We start from the raw sequence: 7,921 nt of genomic DNA on the forward strand, positions 1-7,921 counted from the left end.
CAGATGTTTCAGTATTGCTATTTGAAGATTAATCTTTGGGTAGGTAGTCATTTATTGTTGCATGTGAAGCTGCTAATCTTTCTTCATAATACGTCCGCGATGAGGCATTCGAAGAATAGATGATCCGGTGTCTTTGCACTGGCACAAAAAGGCAATTCTTATCCTCTGCAAATGACAAGTGATCTCTAGTGGTCAGTCACTCATGAGCTAGGACTTCTACACAGTGTTGCCCTATACGACTTCTTCACATTATAAGCCTATTGGAAGCTGTCGTTGTTGATCCTTATCTACTCAGCATCTCACCTTCGTGCAAAAGTTTCTTAATCAACTATGAGTTGGTACACTCCATCTGCCAAATAATCATCCCAAAATAAAATTTAAATTATATTATAAGTGTTATCAAATAATAAATTATAATATAAATGTTATCAGATTGTATTAGTGCTAAATAATTATATAGTATATGACATGGGTTAGGTTTAGTAGGTCCCGGTGAAAAGGGGAAAGAAAAGAGATAGCAGAATTAAGCAATGTAAATATCAGCCGGGGTGTCAGGTTTAAGACAATATCGTCCGGAATTGTTGGGTTTTGCGGGCCACGAAAACCGCTTTTTCGCGTCGCAGAAACCCCGAATCACCCTAGCCAACGGATCTCGTGCGAAGAAAAATTCAAAAACATACGAGTACGAGTTACAAAACTTCTAGATCTACATGATGAAGATCTTTACCCTTGTTGCGTGCCCTTTTGCGTATCCCGCTCGTCCTCGGTACGCCGGATCTCGAAGTTGTCAATGTAGACAACTCTCTACACGTATCCACACGAACACACTACGTGGAGGTGACGAAAAACCAAGGTGTGCTAGCACCTATGTGGTTCGGCCAAGGAAGGAGGAGAGGGAGAGCTTGAGAGGAAGAAGATGTAAAAATTCCACACTTAAATGAATAATGAAAATCAATTCACACACCATTCAAAATGTGGCCGGCCACTTTTCTCATGTGTAACTCCCCTCATTAATGCATTAAGTTGTCATCAAGGAGAGAATGTAACCTCCATGAGGTGGCACTCACTAGTAACTCCCATGAGGTGGCAACCATGATGATGATGTGGAGTAACATCATTAGTCCACATCAATGCCAACTCACCAATGAGGTGGCATAAAATCAAGTCAAACTTGACTTTTAATCTTCCTCTCAAGTCAAGTCAAACTTGACCAAACCTCTTTCATGGTTGATCTAATCTAACCATTTGATTCAAGCCAATTTAATATATAATGAATCTAATTCATTAAATTAAATTGATTCAATGAGTCATAATCTAAATTAGACTCATTGAACACATGAATCAACTTGAGTCCAACTCAAGTTAGCCCAATTAGGATTACTCTTAATCTAATTTGATTCATCAAATGAATCTAATCCTCTTGGTTCATCATATGAACCTAATCTTCATCTAATTGTCCTTAGTGTGTGACCCTATAGGTTCTTGTAACGTTGGCAATGCCCTAAACCCATTTAGGAGCATAAGTAATGAGCGGTATCTAGCAACACATCATTACTACCCAAGTTACAAGAATGTCGAGATCCAACATCACCTTGTGACTATTAATTGTGACTCCTCACAAAATATGACAAGTGTCCTTCTATCCTAGACATCTAGATTGATCAATATGAGGCATAGACTGTGTCATCCTCTAATCAATCTAAATCTTGAACTCCAAGTAGACTCACTCGATCAAATGAGCTCAATATCTCATATTGACTCATTTGGGCATGGCCATGCACTTAGTGGTCTCACTCTATCAAGAATACCGATGTCACTCCCGTCATATGGGAGGGATAGATCCCATCTACATCACTCACATCCCTCTCTGCATAATTCATTACATACCCAGCAATCGCCTTTATAGTCCACCCAGTTACGGGTGACGTTTGATGAAACCAAAGTACATAACTCCTTATGTAGGGATCTATGGTGACTTCAGGTCTAAGGACTAGTAGTCATACTAATAGACACATGAGAAAGTATATATGACACTCATATAACGATCCATGATACTTTCTCATGGCGGGTCATTCAGTATACATTCTCTAATGTATACCCATATGTCAACTTGATATCTCTATATCCATGACTTGTGAGATCAAGTCATCGAGTTGACCTACATGCTAGTCTTATTGCATTAATATTGTCCCTGAATGTTAATACTCGACTAGGAATGATTAAGAGTAGTGTTCCCTATATCATCTCACTATCGGTTCAACTAACCGATTGATATAGGTGAGAACCGTCTACTCAAGGACATTATTATACTTAGTTTATTTGACACCAATACAAGTAAGTATAATAACCAAAATCTAAATGTCTTTATTTATATAGAATATGATACAATAAGTCCAAAAATACAATCATCAAATGATTAGCTCTAGGGCTCTACCTAACAATCTCCCACTAGCACTAGTGCCAATCAGTGTAGGCTCTAAGCCCAAATGACCTAGTGTGACCATCATGCTTCTTCTGTGTCAAAGCCTTGGTCAAGGGATCTGCGATGTTAGCCTTTGTAGGTACTCTGCAAATCTTCACATCTCCTCTCTCGATGATCTCTCGAATGAGATGGAAGCGCCGTAGTATGTGTTTAGTCCGCTGGTGTGAGCGAGGTTCCTTCGTCTGTGCTATAGCTCCATTGTTGTCACAATAGAGCTCAATAGGGTCAGCAATGCTAGGAACCACCCCAAGTTCAGTGATGAACTTGCGAATCCAAACTGTCTCCTTTGTTGCCTCTGATGCAGCAATATACTCGGCCTCTGTCGTAGAATCAGCTACTGTGTCCTGCTTCGAACTCTTCCAGCTCACAGCACCACCATTAATGCAAAATACGAACCCCGACTGCGATCTATAGTCATCTTGGTCGGTCTGGAAGCTAGCATCACTAACCCTTTACAGGTAGCTCATCATTGCCTCCACATATCAAGAAATATTCTTTAGTCCTTCTTAAGTACTTAAGAATATTCTTGACCGCTATCCAATGACTTTCACCTGGATCTGACTGGTATCTGTTGGGATCCTTTGTACGGCTAGAGAGGGGGGTGTGAATAGCCGACCCCAATCTTTCGCGTTTCTTCCTACGATTAGGTTAGTGCAGCAGAAATACAACGTAGAAAGAAAACAGGAGAAGAAAGACAAACCATATAACGAGGTTCGGAGATGATACTCCTACTCCTCGGCGTGTCCGTAAGGTGGACGAGCCCTGTCAATCCGTCAGTGGATGAATCCCCGGAAACCCGGCTAAAATATACTCCTTCTGGGTGGAGAAACCTCGCCACAAAAACTTGCAACAGCAAGCAAAGAGTACACGAGATACAACAAGAAATACAAGACAATATGAATCAACAACACTAGCTTGCCTTCTCGTTGTCGACTGAAGTCCCAGATGAAGCAACAACTTCACGGACGGATGCCAACAAGCAACTCAGCAGCAGCTGATCCAGTCGTGGAATGAAGCTCACGCGAAGCTTGCGAAGAAGAGCTCAACAAAGCTCAAGCACCAGAACAGCAGCTCTGTAGCAGAAAAGAAGAGGAAGAAGCAGAAATGCAGCAGCAGTCCTCGACCCCTTTATACCTGCGAAGAAAACAGCGAAGAAACTAGCCGTTGCGTCGCAACGGCTAGAACCCTGATCGGCGGACCGATCGAGGAAGAGTGAATCGTTATCGATCGTGGACCGATCGCTCTATCTGATCGGTCCCCGACCGATCCTCTCCAGCTCTCGCGAGACATGATCGCTTTTCGTCTCCGATCGGTCGTGGAGACCGATCAGGCATACACCTGATCGGTCCCTGGACCGATCAGATCTTCTTCTGATCGTTTCCTGATCGGTCCGTGGACCGATCAGAACTCCGATATCAGTGGAAATGACCTCCCCGAACACTGAGTATCACTGGATCGGTCTGCAGACCGATCCAACTCCTAGGTTTAGAGTGCCCTCTCTAACCTAGTTCGGAGAACGAGCTACCGAGCCCTCTCCGACTCCATATGCCAAGCTTTACTCACTTGGACTTCTCAACACCAGATGTCCAATCACCCTTGATCCATCTGGATTTTCCCTTGCCCGGCTTCACTCACCAGGACTTTCCACACTGCCTAACATCCCAGTTAGGACTTTCTCACTGTCTGGCTTCACTCACCAGGACTTTCCAACTGCCTAACATCCCAGTTAGGACTTTCTTACTGCCTGGCTTCACTTACCAGGACTTTCCACACTGCCTAACATCCCAGTTAGGACTTTTCCGTGCCAAGTCTCCATACTTGGACTTTTCCAGTGCCAAGTCTCCATACTTGGACTTTTCGCATGCCAAGCTCCTTGCTTGGACTTTTCCAGTGCCAAGTCTCCATACTTGGACTTTTCTAGTGCCAAGCTCCCTGCTTGGACTTTTCCGTTGCCAAGTCTCCATACTTGGACTTTTTCCCGAATCAGGTCAACCAGATCAACCTTGACCTACGGTTGTCCCAATAATCTCCCAAACATCTATTCTTGTCCCATATCAAGAATACAACTCTTCCACGAGTGTCAAACATCAACATGCAACTCAACTAGGTCAACCTTGACCTAAGGTTGCACCGACAATCTTCCTGAGTCAAACATCAAAATACAACTCGAGTCCGGTCAACTCGAGTCAGGTCAACCTTGACCTAAGGTTGCACCAACAGTATCTGCTCGTCATGCTCAAAGCATACGAGACATCAGGTCGAGTGCATAGCATGGCGTACATGATCGATCCTATGGCTGAGGCATAAGGGATCTGATCCATGCGGTCTCTCTCCTCTCTAGAAGTGGGACCTTGACTATTCGAAAGACTCACGCCATGTGACATCGGCAGAAATCCATTCTTGGAGTTCTTCATGGCAAACCGAATGAGTACCTTGTCAATATATGTACTCTGACTTAGGCCAAGCAATCTCATAGATCTATCTCTATAGATCTGTATCCCTAGAATGCGGGATGTCTCACCTAAGTCCTTCATTGAGAAGCAACTCCCTAGCCAAGTCTTGACAGACTGAAGCATAGGGATGTCCTTCCCAATGAGTAGTATGTCATCCACATACAATATGAGGAAGACAACTATGTCCCCTACAACCTTCTTGTAGACACAAGGTTCATCTTCGTTCTTGATGAAACCAAACTGTTTGATTGCATCATCGAATCGAAGATTCCAGCTCCGAGAAGCTTGCTTTAGTCCATAAATGGACCTATGCAGCTTGCATACTCTGCTAGTATGCTGTGGATCTACAAAACCCTCAGGTTGTGTCATGTACACATCCTCGAGTAGGTTTCCATTCAGAAACGCGGTTTTGACATCCATCTGTCATATCTCATAGTCATGGTAAGCTGCAATAGCAAGCATGATCCGAATGGACTTAAACATCGCTACTGGAGAAAAGGTTTCATCATAGTCAATACCATGAATTTGCTTGAAACTTTTAGCTACTAAGCGACCCTTATAGATAAGTCCATCCATGTCAGTCTTTCTCTTAAAGACCCACTTACACCCTATGGGTTTTACCCCTTCAGGTGGATCAACCAAAGTCCATACTTGGTTGGTGTACATGGATTCCATTTCGGATCTCATGGCCTCTAGCCACTTCTCGGAATCTGGTCTCATCACAGCTTCCTGATAGGTGGTAGGCTCATCATCTATGAGCACAACGTCATTATGGTCAGACAAGAGAAATGAGTATCTCTCAGGCTGACGACGTACCCTATCAGACCTGCGAAGAGGTATGTCTACTTGAACTGGTTGTTGTTCCTCAACTCTTTGTGGAACATCATCATCCACAACACTTTGTGGTTCCAGTTCAATTTCCATCGAGTCATCAGTGCTATTATTCGCATCTTGAACTTCTTCAAGGTCGAACGCGCTCCCACTAGTCTTTCTAGAAACAAAGTCCCTTTCTAGAAAGACCCCAGTCTTTGCCACAACTACCTTGTGCTGACTGGGAATGTAGAAGTAATATCCCTTAGTTTCCTTGGGATATCCAATAAAATAACACTTGTCGGATTTGGGTCCTAACTTGTCTGAGACTTGACGTCGAACGTAAGCCTCACAACCCCAAATCCTCATGAAAGACACTTGGGCATCTCTCCCAGTCCATATCCTATATGGTGTCTTTATCACGGCCTTGGATGGAACTCGGTTGAGTATAAAAGCTGCCGTGTCTAGAGCATAACCCCAAAGGTATGTTGGAAGATGTGACTCATCATGGACGGATATCGCAGTAATATAAGATTATTGTATCCACAGGGTGGTGTTCCAGGAGGAGTGAGTTGGGATAGAATCCCACACTCAGCTAGGTAGTCACGAAACTCATGGCTAAGGTATTCTCCACATCGATCGGATCGAAGTATCTTAATACTCTTGCCAAGCTGGTTCTGTACTTCATTCTTGAATTCTTTGAACTTTTCAAAGGATTCAGACTTATGTGTCATCAAGTACACATAACCATATCTACTGAAATCATCAGTAAATGTGATGAAGTACCTATAACCGCCTCTAGCAGCAACATTGAAAGGGCCACATACATCACTATGTATGAGTCCTAACAAATCAGTTGCTCTCTCGCTGTGCCCACTAAAGGGAGTCTTGGTCATCTTGCCTCGTAGGCATGGCTCGCATATCTCATATGATTCAAAATTAAATGAGTCCAACAAACAATCCTTATAGAGCTGGGATAAGCGCTTGTCATTTATATGACCTAAGCGATAGTGCCAAAGGTAGGTTTGACTCATGTCATTTGACTTGACCCTCTTGGTATTTACGTTATATATAGGGCTCTCAAGGTCTAGAATATAGAGTCCGTTTATCATAGGTGCACTACAATAGAACATATCGTTTAAATAGACGGAACAACATTTGTTCTTTATAGTAAACGAGAAACCTTTCTTGTCCAAACAAGAAACTGATATAATATTCTTAGTTAATGCAGGCACATAACAACAATCTACTAACTCTAGTACAAGCCCAGAGGGCAGAGATAGAAAGTAAGTCCCTACAGCAACAGCAGCAACCCGTGCTCCATTGCCTACTCGTAGGTCCACCTCGCCCTTTGTCAATGCCCTGCTATTTCTCAGCGCCTGCACATCAGTACAAATGTGAGAAGCACATCCAGTATCTAATACCCATGATGTAGAAATAGATAGATTGACTTCTATAACATATATACCTGAAGTGGAAGTCTCACTTCGCTTCTTCTTAAGATCCTCCAAGTATACCTTGCAGTTCCTCTTCCAGTGCCCGGTCTGACCGCAGTGGAAGCAGGTAGCATCCTTGGCGACCCCTCCTTTAGGCTTCAGTGCCTTGCCTTTGCCCTTGGCTTGGGACTTTCCCTTGCCTTTGGGCTTGCCCTTGCCCTTATGTTTCTGAACCATCAGAACAGTGTTGGGCTTAGCCTTCTTAAGGTTTAGCTCAGCAGTTCTTAACATGCTAAGCAGCTCGGGCAGTGGCTTGCCAATCAACGAATTGATTGTAGCTATCCGGCAAGGATTGCAAGATCAGGTCAGTGGCCAGCTCTTGGCCAAGTGGGAACCCCAACCTTTGTAGGTTCTCTATGTACCCAATCATTTTGAGTACATATGGGCCTACAGGAGCCCCGTCTGACATCTTGCACTGAAACAGTGCCCTTGAGATCTCAAATCTCTCATGCCTCGCTTGACCTTGATACAGTTGACGAAGATGTTCAACCATATCGTAAGCGCCCATTAACTCGTGTTGCTTCTGAAGCTCAGAGTTCATGGTCGCGAGCATTAGACATGACACATCTAATGCGTCATCTTGATGCTTCTTGTAAGCATCTTTGTCAGCTCGCGGGGCATTGGCAGGAGGAGCCTCCAGAACGTACAGTTTACGTTCCTGAGTGAGAACTATTCTCAGG

This window comes from Zingiber officinale, chromosome 3A, assembly GCF_018446385.1.
Source record: "Zingiber officinale cultivar Zhangliang chromosome 3A, Zo_v1.1, whole genome shotgun sequence".
NCBI classification, from domain to species: domain Eukaryota; kingdom Viridiplantae; phylum Streptophyta; class Magnoliopsida; order Zingiberales; family Zingiberaceae; genus Zingiber; species Zingiber officinale.